Source organism: Dasypus novemcinctus, chromosome 6 (assembly GCF_030445035.2).
Source record: "Dasypus novemcinctus isolate mDasNov1 chromosome 6, mDasNov1.1.hap2, whole genome shotgun sequence".
NCBI classification, from domain to species: Eukaryota; Metazoa; Chordata; class Mammalia; order Cingulata; family Dasypodidae; genus Dasypus; species Dasypus novemcinctus.
Window position 1 is genome coordinate 51,538,398 of NC_080678.1, and position 15,923 is coordinate 51,554,320.

A 15,923-nucleotide genomic window follows, 5' to 3' on the forward strand; every position below is an offset into this window, starting at 1 on the left:
GGGGGGGGGGGGGGCGGAAGTGGCAATTTTAGTATGCTAACTGGTGAAGAAACTGAGGCTGAGAATATTAACTCGCTCAAGTTCACGATCTTTTAAGGAGAGTAAAACCCAGGTCCTTCAAACTGTAATGAGCCAATGCTCTTAACTAACCCCACGGTGCCTCAGTTTCCTGTGTTGTGAACAGAAAGGACTGGCAGGCGGCAGGATCCAGAGTCCTGCCGGGGACACCCATGGCAACGCTAGTGTTGCTTCTCGAGAGCTTGCGCTTTGCCCTGCAGGGGAAAGTCCTCGGCTCGCTTAGGTGAGCGGCGCGCACTGCTGATCCCGTAGAGGGTCGGGCAGTCCTCCAGCGAGCTGGTCCGGGCACAACGGGCCGATGCATTACATAACCGCGGGGCGTCCCTCCGCCTCCGTGTCCCTCACTCCTGGCCAAACCGTAGCACACAGAGCGGATCCCAGTGATAAATCCCCTTCCCCTGGCCCGCAGCGAGTCCACGGCGGAGCCCGCTGAGCCGAACGTGCCGGCGCCCTCGGCGAGTCGAGTCCTGGGATCTTCCTCGCGACGCTCCCCGTTCCCGAAGCTGCGGGTGAGGCCCCCTGGTCCCAGCCCCGCCCGCGCCTCCGCCCCGTCCTTCGGAAGCGCGGACCGCGGCGCCGGGGGCCAGGCAAGGGGCCACCGCGCAGGCACGCGGCACGGCGGGTCTCCCCGGGGCTATGTCCGCGCGCCGCCGCCAGGGCTGCAGCGGTCCCCGCGAGGTGAGGACGCGCGGGCTCCGCGCGCTCGGGGGCGGGTCGCCTTGTCCCGCTGGTCTCCCCCGGGCGCAGTCTCCCACGAGCGGTTCAGGCACCCGGATCCCAGCGTGGGGCCTAGGAGTCCACTCGGGCCACCCTCTTCTCGCTGTCGGGCTCGGCGGTGGGGAGGACGCGTTGGCGCCGGCGACCCAGGCATCCTTTGCGGCCGGGCGGCCGAGCGCTCGGCCTCGGCGTCGTGGAGCTGGTGGAGGACCGAGACGTGCCTTTCACTTCCCGCTGCACCAGCACCCAGTCCCGCGCAGTGAGTCTCCGACTATGACCCTCGTCCCTCGGCGCACCTGTTGGATTAGAAGTGCCAACTTGTGGTGTTCTATTGGGCCCCTATCACAGGCAAAGTTTCTGGGCAGGTGGGTGGAGAGAGAAAGCGGCTTTGATCTCCGTCTCCTGTGGGTTTCCAAATACAGACTTTCTGGTGCAGAAGAGCCCATCTTTATTTTTATTTTGGATTTTCTGTTAGCAGTGGGTTTAAAAAAAACTTCATTTAAATTAATCCTCCTCCCTCCCCCTTCCGCCTCGAACGATATTTATTTCTCGTGGGTGGTATAGTAGGGGATGATAAATAAAAAACACATTAGCCTTCAAAAACTTCAATTGGTTGACTTTACTTTCTTTCAATTGCTTCTTGTCCACAAAGAAAAGCAGCGATACCTTTTGTGGGGACTCGGAGAGGCGCTGGCAGCAACATTTCTAAAGCAGGTTTCCAGTGAAGCTATTTAATTTTCTGTTTTCATAACTTAACATTCTAAACGTCTCTCTATTATTTAATGTCGAGTCAGATGCGACCTGTCAGGAGACTGTTAAACCATGCTACCTGTTTCTTTGCAGAGAGCTGGGTACACCGGCGACATGGTTTAACACAAAAGGAAAGCCTTCAGGTGTTTCAAATTCAGAGATCTCAGCTCATTAATTCTGAATATCATCAACTGCTCCTTGCATGACCCTCCCCCGCCAAACTAGGGTTCATGATTTCTGACTCTCCCACAATTCTCAACATGTTTGTGGGAAAAATAAAGGCTGGCAAGGAATGATAATTAATATTGACTGTATTTGGTCACTTATAATCCCAGGATCTTAGAAATTGGAACGGTTTGGAGAGATCATCTACTAAATTCAAATACCTCACTTTATAACCCAGGAAGCTTAGATCCAAGCTGGGCCCCAAACTGGCCAAGCCCATACTTTTCATTAGTGCTAGAATCCAAGTCTTCTTATTTCACCTTGTTCAGTTTTCAAGGCATATTCCTTCCAACTGGGCATTTTGAACAAAAATGAGATTAATAAAATCATTTGATTTTCCTGTTCTTCATTTTTATTTATTTCTACCTGGTGGGATTCTGAAATAGATGAGAGGGATTGATTTAGTCAAACCACCTTTGGAGCAAAAAGAGAAAATCCAAGCTCTTGATTTCCAAATGATATTTTAAGTTCTTTTTATATGAAGGTAACTATGCTGGTATATCCAGGATATACCTGTATATCCCAGGTGAACCTCCAGAAGAAGAAAAGTACTCAAAACGGATGGGGTTAAGTCTCCCACTGGTATCGGATTTATATGCATCCCTCCTTGGGGTTCTTCTCTTTCTCTGCTATCAGTGGTGATGATTGGTTGGAGCCAAAGGAGTGATTTATGGCCTTGGAGCAGATTTGAAAAAAGTGCCTTATATGTGGGCCTATAACACCGTGTCCTGTAACAGGATTAAGAAAGGAACTTAGAACTGACTTATGTAGCCTTTTAGTATTGCTTTGCATATTGTTTTTGTTTTCCAATTTAGTTTAATTTAGCAGGTATTTATTAAGTACTTACTATGTGCCTGGCACTGTTTTGGGCTTTTGGGATATGAACAAAGAATTTGGGCCTCCAAGGAGCTCACATTACCAGTCATTCATTAGAATTTGGGAGGTTGGGGAAGGATTTTGTTATACAAATAGAAGAGAATTTCAGTGTTGCCTAAAGCAGGGAAATGAGCATAAACATTTCAGACTATCTTATTCCAATCCTGTGGTTTTGCTGATCTTATAGTCATGAAAAACAAACAAAGGCACAAAATCAGGTGAAGTAACATTTATTATGAACTAACATTCTACTGTATGTGAAGAGCAGTTTCCACCTTGATTATTTTATGTACATTCAGTTATCGCTGATGGGATAATATTTCCTTTAGTACAAGGACATTATTGTGGTGACATTAAACCTAATGAAGCATGGGAGGATTAGTTTTCTCAACAGTGTCTGTGCGACCGTGCCAAAACTGTAGCTACAACTTGTGATGGAGACTGTAATTGCATTCACTGGTAAGATGTAGCTTTTTATTTATTTATGAAAATGGTGTTCCATTTTTATTTTGTCTCATTTTACATCCCCACCCTCCATATTCATAGTGGTGCATACTGTGCATTGTTGCAACTTACTGGTAAATCTTTTACAACAGCAATTTTTCATTTTAATCAGACATTCTAGTTTTAAGCATTTTGTAATTCTCTCCATTGCTTTTTCTTCAAAACAGCATGGTTTGCAAGCTCAGGCATGTTTATTATTTTTTAACAAAGGCTTATCAAAACGAACTTGGCAGTTTTTCAGTCTTATACAGCCAAAAAAAGTATTCACTGTAGCTTTTGGGATTGTTTATGCATTCCTTACCTAAGCAATTGCTTTGCTTTTAATAATTTGGAAGCAATTATTTATGAGTATTTCCTAGTATATTTAAGACTCACCCATTAAAAGATTGTTATTATTTAATTGAGAAAAACCAAATCCACATTTGAAGATGTTGGATAATTTTAAGTACAAAGATTTTCTACCTTTCTCTGTTTTTTTTTCCTTTTTAAAATTATTTTTAACAAATCAACTTTATTGGTACATATTAATAAAGCATTAATCCATCCAAAGTGTACAATCAGTGGTATTTGGTATAATCCCATAGTTGTGCATTCATCACTTCAATCATTATTAGAGCATTTTCATTATTCCAATAATAATTACAATAATAAAAAACAGGCAAGCAAACTCATCACCTCTCAATCTCTCTATACTTCCATGCCATACATTGCTGCTATTGTTTCTATTTCTTCCATTTATTTGTATTTACATTTTTAAAAACAGGTTTATATATGCAATATCACCCATATTTGTATTTCATGTGAGGTTTCATATGTTATATAGACTCGTTACTTTTTTAAAGCTTTTCTTCTAGAAATGGACATGCCTGTTTCTGTTTCTAATTTGTTCTACATCAAAGGTCATGAGGAATTGTCATTATCTGACAACATCCTATTAGAAGGTGGTCGCTGTTAATCACTTGGTTGAGAGTTAGGGTTTCTTCTGCCTGCCAGGCACTTAGTCGTTGAATTTCTTCTTCATTTGCCTGCCATTTTGCCCCTTCAGATACTCTTCCCTCCTTCTTGTATTGCACGCTGAGGAATTGCAGTGAGTTGCTGTAACCAGGTAGGAAGTTACTGGCCATTAAGGAATTATTTAATTTATTTCTCATTTATATATTTAATAAATATTTATTGAACTTCTACTCTTTATTCAAGATGTGTTTTGAGGGCCTCTTTTATAGAAGCACTGTGTTGGTGGCAGTAGTAGAGAGAAAGACACAGGATCCTGCCCCTGAAGTAGGTTACAGCCTAGTATGGAAGGAAAGACCTTGTATTAATAGCTAAAATAACAGTTATAACCCCTTTAAGAGACAGATAAGGACTTTGGAAATTATAAAGGAGAGAGAGCTTGTGCAGGGATTGTGAGGAGGAGAGGTTAGGGAAGGCTTTGTAGAGGAAGAGATGTTTGAGAAGCTCCTTGCAAAATGTGTAAAGCTTTTATAGAGGCAGAGGATATAACTATCTTTCTGGGAGCACATCTTTGCTACTTTTTGATGATGTCAAGATTTCCTTTGAGGAGCCAGTTGAGGCTGTGTCAGGTTTTGTGATAGAAATATCCCCTCTGCTCCCCTCTGCATGCATCCCCCCACCCCTGTGCTGGGTAGTAGAGTACTAATCTATACTGAAACAACTCATTGGTTTAACCCATGCTCTCCTTTCCTTCTGAAACTCATATTGGTTGTTTCTCAGAGCACAAAGACCACTGTGGCAAAAGCTGTCATCATGATAAACTAGTGTACTTTGCCTTCACCAGCTCAGGTGCATTCATTTTTTTTTTTTTTAAGATTTATTTTGTTTATTTCTCTCCCCTCCCCCGCCCCCCGTTGTCTGTTCTCTGGGTCCATTTGCTGCATGTTCTTCTTTTTGTCCGCTTCTGTTGTTGTCAGTGACATGGGTATCTGTGTCTCTTCTTGTTGTGTCATCTTGCTGCGTCAGCTCTCAGTGTGTGCGGTGCCATTCCTGGGCAGGCTGCACTTTCTTTTGCACTGGGTGGCTCTCCTTATGGGGCGCACTCCTTGTGCGTGGGGCTTCCCTATGTGGGGGGCACCCCTGCATGGCAGGGCACTCCTTGCGCGCATCAGCACTGCGCATGGGCCAGCTAATCACACAGGTCAAGGAGGCCTGGGGTTTGAACTGCGGACCTCCCGTGTGGTAGACAGACGCCCTATCCACTGGGCCAAGTCCGCTTCCTCAGGTGCATTCTTACAGTGAGGTTTGGTCATCCTCCTGTTAATGCTGGTTATATTTGCTATGGTAATTTGGCAATTTAATTAAATATTGCACAGTTATCATGTGAGTGCCAAAAATATTATTTCTGTGAAAACGAAGATGATTGCCACATGGACCTACAAAAGTAAAGTACGTTGAAAGACAACAGCAAGAAAACTGTTTCTACTTAGGTGTAGACGAGACAACTGTGGTAGTTTGACTTTCGTACTCCAATTTAGCCATGTTCTTATTCTTAACCCATATGCCTGTGGGTGTGAACCATTGTAAATAGAATCTTTTGAAGATATTATTTATAGATAAGGTATGGCCTAACTGAATACATTTAGTTTTAACCTGGATTACTGGAGGTCGTACAAAAAGAAAGAAACCGATAAATAGAGAGAGAAAGCCTTGAGCAGGAGCTAGAAGCAGGAAGCCAGCAGGGACCTGGAAGAGAAAGGAGAAGACATCACCATGTGATGGGAAAGCCAAGAATCGCCAAGGACTGTGGCAAGCCAGCACCAGAATGCTACCAACCTTGGGAGGAAGCAAGCTTTCTAGCCTCCAGAAGTGTGAAACAATAAATTCCCATTGTTTAAGCCAACCCATTAGGTGGTATTTGTGATAATGGCTTGGAGAACTAAGACAACAACTATGAAAGATTGGAAAACTACAGTAAAAAAGAATCTAGAAAGATTCTGCACTCAGGTTACTTCACAAATGTCTTTAAGGCCCTGCTCTACTTAAAAAATTTTTTTTTACTTTGGCATGTGCTTTATTATTTTTTTTTACAAGTCTCAATAAATTTTATTTTTCTTCTTTATTTTATTTTAAATTTTACATTAAAAAAATATGAGGTCCCCATATACCCCCCACCCCACCCACACCACCCCTCCCACATCAACAAACTCTTCCATCATTGTGGCACATCCACTGCACCCTGCCAATACATTCTGGAGAACCACTGCAGCACATGGACAGTGGTCCACATTGTAGTCCATACTCTCCCCCAGTCCACCCAGTGGGCTATGGTAGGACACACAATGTCCAGCATCTGTCCCTGCAGCACCACCTAGGACAGCTCCAAATCCTGAAGATGTCCCCACACCATATCTCTTCTTCCCTCTCCCAACCATCAGCAGCTACCATGGCCACCCTCTCCACATCAAGCAGGAAATTGTAGATAATGTATTTGAGCATGGTTTAACCAAGAAAGGCAACGTGGAACTCCAAACATAACATGCCATTCAAATATTGCTGAATGAATGTACATTTATTTACATGACTAAAGTTGAAATACCATGTTTCAAGTGTGATGTATCAAGTTTTTGGCTCTTTGCTTTTACTGATTTCTAATTGATTTCTTCTGTTAAGAGAGTTTCTGTTGTTTCAATTTCCAAAGGTGCCCACTATATCTTGGAAATAGCTTGTCTTTCTGCATTTGGAGAGAAAATGGGTCTATTTTTGTGACTCTCTCAAAGATGTATTATGAGTTGTGTAAGATTACAGAGGAGGCCTGAACCTAGTTTTCTTTTTTTTTTTAAAGATTTATTTATTTATTTTTCTCCCCTTCTCCCCCCACCCCTGTCCCAGTTGTCTGTTCTCTGTGTCTATTTGCTGTGCGTTCTTTGTCCGCTTCTGTTGTCAGCGGCATGGGAATCTGTGTTTCTTTCTGTTGCGTCATCTTGTTGTATCAGCTCTCCGTGTGTGCGGCGCCATTTCTGGGCAGGCTGCACTTTCTTTCACACAGGGCGGCTCTCCTTACAGGGTGTACTCCTTGCACTTGGGGCTCCCCTATGCGGGGGGACACCCCTGCATGGCATGGTGCTCCTTCCGCGCGTCAGCACTGTGCGTGGGCCACCTCCACATAGGCCAAGGAGGCCCGGGGTTTGATCGGCGGACCTCCCGTGTGGTAGACGGATGCCCTATCCACTGGGCCAAGTCCGCTTCCCTCTGAACCTAGTTTTCAAGCACCCAAGTCACCATAAAAATCAGCAACTTTGTTTTTCTTCCCTAACCTGTGTCTAATGGCTGCCTGGTTCATGTATGGGAACAAGTGGTAACATATAATGTTAACTACACCAACACTTAACATTTGTCACCTCAAACACACTTGTAGACTTTATATTTTCTCAAAATATTCTTGATTCCAATTCACGATTCTATGATTTATTTAAAATATTGCTATTGTAATTATATTAAGATTGTAATTATTTATTTGTGGGACCAACTGGTAGTGTTTTTATCACTCTACTATGCTTGATGAAATACTTTCTAAGGGAGTGAGTTCATATTTATTTACTGAAACTCGTATTTCTTGAAAGAGCAACTGCAGCTCTCTGAACCCGTGACTTCATAACAACCACATTCATTGCCCATGAAGGAACCACAAAAATAAAAAATTAAATTAAATTAAATTAAAAAAGACAAAATCCTACACTTAAAACAAAGTTAAATTTGTCTTCATTCAGATAGCCAACCAGCCGATTAACAAAAAAAACTGCCTTAACTATCATTATTAAATAGTCACAAATGGGGGAACCCAAAGTCATAGCTATCACTGGTATCAAAATGAAGTGGTTTGCTCAGCCCAATGGCAAATAATCAACTGACAAATGAAAACGGACCCGTCAATCAGTGGTTTCACAGATTTGCACTACTGGTTTTTAACCATGGCTATACCTGGGAAAGGAAGAAAATGCTGGTGCCAAGAACCTATCCTCAAATCCTGATTCATTAGGTCTGGGGTGGGGCCAGAGCATTGGTAGTTTTTAAAACTCACAGGGTGAATCTCACGTGAAACCGAGGTAGAGAATCACTGATTTTTATAATACTTAATCATTTTATCCTTTTATAGAACAAATTTTATTGAAATAAATGGTTATTATGGAATCTTCTAAACATAGTAGGTGAAAAAATAAGCATGATAATTTTTTTCTTCTTTTACTTGATTCTTGCAATTACACTACATAGGTGCCAACTCAGTAAATGGGAAGCTTTCTCAATGGCTGAATGAATTTTCACTGATTTTTTTTTCCCTTGTGGGATTCACTAAGCTGATGTCTGTATGATGTCAAAACAATCAAATCATTCAAATTGGTGTCATGATAGTCAACCATCCCTTTGTTCAACCAACTTGTTTTATGTTTTTGGTGATTGTGTTGTCATATAGGCATATTTGTTGAGGACAATAATTTGGCCTTTTCCTCTTTAACAATAATCTGTTTCCTCTATGAACTTATAGATGTGCATTTGTTTACCATTCGTTCCCTTAAGTTGATTGGGTTGTCAAATGTTCAAATTTGTCTCTGGATTCCCTCTCCCCTCTTTAATTTGTTGTATCAATGTAGACTTTCAAAATAGCCAACTATAGTATCGACATTTATATAAGGAAGATAGATGTTTTAAACCCATCTTATGTGACTTAAACAAAATATGAATAATTTTAGTTTTTTCCCCTTTTCATTAGGATTTACTGTCTTTGAGAAAATGCGGTGAGTTGATTGGTGTAGAACTTTAAAAGGAGTGATCTAGTGGAATACTTAGAATCTAGTGGAGTACTTAGGAAAACCTTATTTTTAATGGTATTTTTCTTCGTATTTTATTTTTAATATCCATGGAAATTCTCATTCATTGTTACCAATTAGTTTTCCCAAATTGTGCTTTTCTGTTGATTTTTGTGTTAAAAAAAAATAGCACCTTCAAAGATCTTGACCAGTAGCTCTTGAACTGTGTTTTTCAGGTTGCTGGGAGTTGGGGACAATGGGGATGTAGTCTCCATTCCACATGGTTCTGTAGTTTCAGTGTGTTTCTTTGACACTGACCTCATCCTCAATTTGCTGGCCAGCTGTTTGGCAAATTTAGTTAAAATCCTCACCAGGCAAGAGTGTATTAACTTAATTTAAAAATTCATTAACACTGTTTAAAAAAAGTAGCTGGGTAAAAGAATACATAAATGCTTATAAAAAAGATACTGGTCAAAAGGGGTTTACTTAATAGGGTGTTCTAGAGATAAGGGGACTAGTTATTGTATGAAAAATTAAGCTCCATGCATTTTTTCTCTCCTTTTACTTCCTTAGGTTGAGTTCTTTGATTATCTTCCACATTCAAAATGATTAAAAATAGACCATCATATTCCAATTTGATTAGGGATGTAGGTCTAACTAGAACTGTTAAGTGTCACCGAGTGATTAGTACACTCAAATTGACATCTCACACTCATATTGGCAAATCAGAATCTTCCTGGCTTTTTCTTTTTTCTTTATGAAGTCTTTCATGATAGTATACTTGATTGACTGCAGATATATCAAGGTGAAGGTTCAGTTTAGTTTTTAACAGCTTGAAGCAGAAGTTGAAGAAGGGACACTTGAATTAGATGGGATAGAATTAATTATCTTTAAAATCCCTTCTCGATAAAAAATATTGTAATTAACAAAGCTAAAATAAATTCAATGAGCTTATTCCTTTATCAGGCAAGTGTTTACTGAGATCCCACTATGCTCCAGACACTGTGCTGGGGGCTGAAGACCCACAGAGAAGAGACAGAGTTCTTTTCCAGAGGCTTGCAATCTCCTAGGGAAGAGAGGTGTGTGTATAAATAGTTATAGCATTGTGATGAACATCCAAAGATAAGGATGACCATCACTTGCGAGTTTAGATTGGAGGTACTTAACTCTGCCCAGGGTAGTTAAACCCTTAAAGGAATGAAGTAACTCATGAGGTGAATAACCTGGGGCAGGGCATTTTGTGCAGTAGGTACAGTATGTGCAAAGCACTGAGGTGGGAAAGTACACTGCGGATTGAGAGAACAGCAAGTGGTTTGATGTGGCTGAAGCAGAGGGTATGTATAGGGTGAGAGTGGAAGATAAGAAAGGAGCCAGATCATGCAGGGTTCTGCATATCACACGAAGGAGTTTCAATTGTGCTCTGGCAGCTAAGAGTAGCCCTCAAAGGCTTTTAAACAGAGGAGCAGGTAGGGGTGGGAGGTTGGTGATATAATTAGTATGATTTCAAATAGATAACTCTGAATGGGGCTTGAACAAAGTCCTGAGAAGTTGACAAACTAGGTGTCTGTTGAAGTGGTCCAGATGGGAAATAAGGTTAATGCCTCATAATGAGACTTTTGTTTTATTCATATTTATATCTTTGGTGCTTGCTGTGGAGCCTCTAGGGCACATACTAGAGATGATTGGTAATCAGTTTGATATTCTGGGCAGGAAGTCCAAAATTTGGGCATCCTTAGCTTATAGTCTCTAAGTCCTGTGTTTGGATGTAATTTCCAGGGTGCATGTAAAAAGTGGAGAATGAAATGGTTCAAAGAACTGTGGAAAATAACTAGACTGTCCTCAGATTATGCCCAGGCTGTATCTTGGTCATTGTACCTTTCTTTTTATATTCTAATTGTCTATTAACTTGTTGATCTTTTACATCAGACAAACTGTGAGTGCAAGGGCTGTGCTTATTTATGGTGTCACTGCCATTTTACAACCCCAGAGGGCACATCATAGTCTATGTAGATGTGTCTACACAGTGAAGAGTGCCTGCTGGATTTATGCTCAGCTGTCCCAGTTTAAGCAGTCCAGCAGCTGTCATGGTACCTAACATACAGTAAGTACCCAGGAAGGAATTTGTTGAAGGAATGAATGAATGACACAACATATAATGGGTCATCAGAGGAAAAGGATCTAAAAAGAAACTGAGAATCAGGAGTCTATAGGGAAGAAGGATTGACAAGACAGTTTTCTGCCATGGCAGGGAAGAATGAGTTCAGTTGTGAGAGACAAGTCAGTAGTAGCAAATGCTAAGGAGAGGTCAGTTAATTAAGGCTGCTGAGTAATCAGTGGCAATTAGGAGCCGCTGATGATAATGTCAAAACCAGCTTGAGTAGTGTGTAAGGGGAGCAAGAGACAAATTCCATTCATGGGAATGATGGGAAGGCTGGGTTTATGCAGGGAAGAGGATAATTAGTTATGACCAGAAAGGGTGGTGGTAGGCTGAAGAGGGGTGTGATGGATGAAATTTAGAGAAATTCTTAATTCACATCCTTGTGGGTGTGACCCATTGTAAATAGGACCTCTTGGAGGTGTTATTTTTATTTAAGGTGTGGCTCAGCTGAATGAAGGTGGGTCTTAATCCAGTTACTGGAGGCCTGGTAAAGATACCCAGAAGGACAGAAGTTGAGAAAGGAGTGGACATTGCCATGTGACATGAGGCAGAAATGCTAGCCAAGGAATCCCAAGGATTGCAGCAAACCAGTACCAGAACCCTACAGACTAGGGGAGGTAGCAAGCCTAGTCTCCCTGAGTGTGAGACAACAAATTCCCATTGTTTAAGCCAATCCATTGAGTGGGATTTATGATAGCTGCTCTGGCAAGCTAAGACGGGGTTTCTTCCTTCTCTTTCCTTCACCTCCCTTATTTTCTTCCTTAGATTCTTTCTTTGTGCTTTAAGGAAGGGAGATACTTGAATAAATTTATAGGCTAAGTAGGACCAGTGAAAAAGTCTAGATTCAAAATACAGGAAAGGAGAGAGAGGATACTAATTGGAGTGATTAAATTAGTAACATTCCATTTCCTCAGGAGGAAAAGAGATAAGGATGTATGTAGACATGAATAAACTGGAGTGATAAGCTGGAGAAAAAGAAATTAAAGAAATTCCCACCCCAAGACCCCAATTGTTTCTATAAAATAATAACATGTTTTGGACACTTTCCATTTTCCAAGCCTTGTTAGAAATACTTTACCTAGGTTGATTCACTTAATCCTTCCAGCACTGCAAGGATGGAATTATTATTATCCTCATTTAACAAATGTGGCAACTGAAGCATGAGAGGTTCAGAAACTTGTCTGAGCTGTATGGCTCCGAAGTGGCAGAGACAGGAAGCAGAGCTGTTTACCTCATGCTATACTGCTGAGAATGAGGTCTCTTAGACTGCTTAAGACTTGCAATAACCAATGTGTGTTAAGAACAGGCTCAGGGAAGTGGGTGTGGCTCAAGCGACTGAGCTCCCACCTACCACATGGGAGGTCCCAGGTTCAATTCTCAGTGCCTCCTAAAGAAGACGAGCAAGACAGTGAGCTGATGTGACAGGCAGGTGCAGCAAGCTGAGACGACAAGATGACGCAGAGGGAGACACAAGAAGAAAAACACAATGAGAGATACAGCAAAACAGGAAACAGGTGGCTCAAGCAATTTAGTATCTCCCTCCCATATCAGAGGTCCTGGGTTCAATTCCCAGTGTCTCCTAAAGAAACAAGGAAGACAAAGACATGGCAAGTGCAAACAATGAGGGTGTGAGGAGAAATAAATAATAATAAATGAAATAAATCTTTTAAAAAAACCCAAATATTGAGTTAAAAAATGATGGTAAATTTATAAAGTATATAATTTTTCTAATATAAACATTGGAAATAACTTTAACAATTGTAAATGTACATAGAATGCTGAAAACATCAAGTTATGCAAGCCTAAAAAAAATCTTTGCACTCTATCCTTTTAGGCATCACATTTATCTTTCCCTGATTTCAACCTTAGAATACGAAGGGGTATGTCAATTACACAGATGAAAACATCAACATTTAAGTGCTTTGAATGTATGTCTTATTATATATTAACAGCTTTTAAAAATTGTTGGTTATAATCTGATCAAGTGGTTCTATTCCCTTATTACCACTTCTCAATAAGTCTTAGATACAAAGTTAGTTGTGCCAGGAAAACTGATTACTGTGTTCAGCATGAAATACATTCCCAATAATTCTTTTAGAGGTGGCATAAGGTTATAAAAAAAAATATATATATATATGAGTCCTTCAGGACATGAAAAACAATGAATCCATCCACACATAAATAAAATTAAGCATTCCATCCTCAGCTTGCTTACTTGGCTCCATATGTGGGTAGGAAGAAGAAGCGAGAGCCATTAAGAAGTAAGGACAAATCAGAACTGCTGGGGATTAAGGGTGGGGTGATGTAGGAATGGAGCTGGGAAGAAGTGCCAGATTATAAAGCAAAATAAAAAAGTATTATGTCTCTATTCTTTGCATCCTGCTAGAAGCAGGGACTGGTTCCAGCCCCACGCCTCCATTGCTTCCCAGCTGTTCTGTCCCCCTGCACTGTGAAATAGCTACTCCTTTCAGAGGAGGGGCCACAACTGTTCCCTACCCAGAACCCTTTGCACAAATTTGATGTACAGCTTTATATATTATAGGTTTGAACATTTGGCAAATGCCCAAGAGTGTCCGGACTAAGCTGTAACATGAGGGCAGGTGAGGCAAGTTTTACAAATGAGGAGGTGATGCCCCAGAACATTAAGTGGCTCAACCAAGGGGAAGACAAAGGAGGCTAGGTGTGATATTTATCCTTCTACGAAGGAGCTTCTCAAATTTTGATGCATACAATTCACTAATAAACTCATCAAAATGCAGTGGGTCTGGGGTGGGGCTTCAGATTGCATGTTTCTAATAAGCTCCTCAGAGATCATGATGCTCTTGGTCCATGGGCCACCCTTTGAGAAGCAAGGGCTCATAATGTATGGAGGGAGCCTCATCTGTCTTTCTGGGCCATAAACAAATCTAAGTCCTAAGCAGAACTTGATCTGCTCCCATGTTATCTGCCTACTCAGGAACATCTCCAGACAAAGGCCTAGATAAATTACGGGAGTAGCAGCTGTCTGCAAGAAGGAGCATGACTACATAAACAGCCAAACAAGTAACATAATTCAACTTGAGTAAATGGTCAGGACTATTTGCTAGGAGTAAAACTAATCTTTTACACATTTAATCTCCCTTAAAGTGAATATGATATAAAGGAATAAAAAAACAGCATATTAAATTTTGTAATAGAATGTCCCATTTGTGCACATATACAGATACTATGAATTCTAGGACATTCATTGTATTCTTTCAGAATAAAGTGCTACCACTGCTCCCAGCTAAAATCATCTCCTCTTCCAAATACAAGGAAAAAACCTTGAATCTTAAGGAAAATCACTGCATTGCCAGCCAGCACGAGGCCATGGGCCCCCCATTTGATCACAGCCACGCGTGCAAGAATAACAGGAAATCCAAAGGTGGAAACAACAATCCCAGTAGTGAAGAAAAATGCCAGTTCCGACAGGCCGTACTTGTCCCATGGCCCTTTTGGCAATGAAGTGGGGAATGGGGGAGATGGAGTGAAAGATCAGGACAAACAAGGGCCAGTAAACACAGTACTCCTTTAAGGAGTATAAGGAAAGCCAGCCCAATAGCCCCACTGAAGGATAATTCCACAAGAGCTTTACTGCCTGCCATGTCTCCCAAGCTTGGGCCGAGGCTGCTTCCAGCTTCCTGCCACAGTCTGGCTCAACTTATTATTGCTGAGCTACTTCAAGCAATTAGTTTGTGCTGATAATCATAATTGTGTTACACCATTAATCTGCAAGGTTGAGAGATTTCCTCTAGCAAAACTTGCCTTACCAGTTATAGAAGAGGAAAAAGGTGATGTTTGGATTGAAGAGGAATTGGGGGATTGGTGGCTTGGAAGGAATAGAGTATCACAAAAAGAGAGCAATTGAAGTGATGGATCCTGTGCTCTAGGCTGTAAGAAGGAAATGAGAATGGGACCAGCTGATGGAATGGGAGAAAAGTAGAGAAGCAAGGGGCTGAGGGCTCAGGGAGGTTGAAAACCAGGTTTAGTAGGAGTTGGAGAGTTAGAGACTTGTGGGGGGTGGAAGTTGGGATTAGAGTAGGATATTTAATCCTCACAACAACCCTAGATTTGAGAGATGGGATTCAGCACAGGTGATGATGTGGCTTTGGGAGTACTTGGTTGAAATGGATTGGAGGTGTAGCATATGGGAGATGAAGTCAAGGTTAAAGGTAAGATTAACCAAGAGGCTGGTTGATATTGATTAGGCCTTGTTGCTCCTTGGAGGATGTCCAGTAGTCATCCTTCAAGTTGTTAGCAACTGGTCTGAACTTTAGAAAACTGCAACTCAAGTATGTCATGGTTACAGGAAATATATAAAAGGCTGGCCTGTATCTGGCATAAAATAAAAATCACTTGATGGTCTCAATAGAACATTGTCAAAGAACAATTAAATGTTTTACATTTTGCAGTATGGTTTTTGAAAATGAATTTGAAATGTAAATTGGTGAAACAATGTAGTTCACAAGTAACTCTGGATGCTTCAGCTGAATTGTTGTTTTTACACTGGGAAGAAAAGACTATGTGCTCTGATGAAATCTCCTCATCCTTTTATTTTTCTGGTAGTATAACACTGTTCTGACAGAGACAGCTGAAGACCATCAGACTTCCAGATGTGGAGCTTTATTGTGACTTACTGGGTGAGGGTCATGGGAAAGGGGCCAGATACTTCAGGGGAACTCAGTGTGGTGTCTTCTTCCTCTAAAGACAGTACGACAAATCAGCAATATGTGTTCCCCTCTTGTGCAGCTGTACATACCAGTGTCTCCTTTTCTCCTTTGACCATTTAGGCTTTCAAGAAATCAAAAGTAGACCTGATATGATCCCAGGATGCCACACTT

At 41.3% G+C, this 15,923-nt stretch overlaps 1 protein-coding gene across 4 annotated transcripts in view; it reads left to right on the top strand.

Moving 5' to 3' along the window:
* Positions 1-306: 306 nt before the first annotated feature.
* The window catches only part of SLC16A12 (solute carrier family 16 member 12), a 96,119-nt gene continuing 80,502 nt past the window's right edge, over positions 307-15,923 (top strand). Inside the window, exon 1 of one of the 4 annotated variants that reach the window (XM_004461417.5) lies at positions 307-756. The gene's annotated coding sequence lies outside the window, so the exon portion shown is untranslated. Of the gene's footprint in view, positions 1,161-15,923 lie in introns of all 4 variants that reach the window. The other 3 variants (XM_058298807.2, XM_058298809.2, XM_058298810.2) reach the window with 3 other exon arrangements.